This window comes from Myotis yumanensis, unplaced genomic scaffold, assembly GCF_028538775.1.
Source record: "Myotis yumanensis isolate MYYU_CA2020_CCGP unplaced genomic scaffold, mMyoYum1.0.hap1 SCAF_22, whole genome shotgun sequence".
NCBI classification, from domain to species: domain Eukaryota; kingdom Metazoa; phylum Chordata; class Mammalia; order Chiroptera; family Vespertilionidae; genus Myotis; species Myotis yumanensis.
In genome coordinates this window covers 16934645-16935368 of record NW_027223773.1, presented here as the reverse complement: position 1 = coordinate 16935368, position 724 = coordinate 16934645, and positions in this window count along the sequence as shown.

The window sequence follows — 724 nt, the reverse complement described above, 5'->3', positions numbered from 1 at the left end:
AACTTAACCAAAGGAAGACAAACAATCCAGTAAAAAAATGGGCAAAGGTCCTAAATAAACATTTCTCTAAAGGAGACATACAGAAGGCCAAGAGGCACATGAAAAAATTCACGAAGTCACTGATCATCAGAGAGAAATGCAAATTTTAAGACAATGAGGCATCACCTCACACGTGTCAGAATGGTTACCATCAACAAATCAACAAATGACAAGTGCTAGCAAGGATGTGGAGAAAAGGAAAGCCTACTACACTGCTGGTGTGAATGTGGACTGATGCAGCCATTGAGGAAAACAATATGGCGTTTGCTCTAAAAACTAGATATGGAACTGCCATTTGACCAAGTGATCCCACTTCTAGGAATATATCCTAAGGGACACAACACACCAATCAGAAAGAATGTATGCACCTGTATGTTCAGAGGAGCACAATTTGCAATAGCTAAGATCTGGAAACAGCCCAAGTGTCCATCAGTAGATGAGTGGATTAAAAAAGAAAGACATATTTATACTGTGGAATATTACACAGCAGTAAAAAAGAAGAATCTCTTACCCTTTGAGAAATCATGGGGGCGGGACCTAGAGAGTATTATGCTAAGTAAAATAGCCAGTTAGACAAAATAAGTATCACATGATCTCACTCATATGTGGAATAAGGAACAAAATAAACTGATGAACAAAATGGATCCATAGACCTAGAAGGATGGAACAGACTTCGGAATCTCAG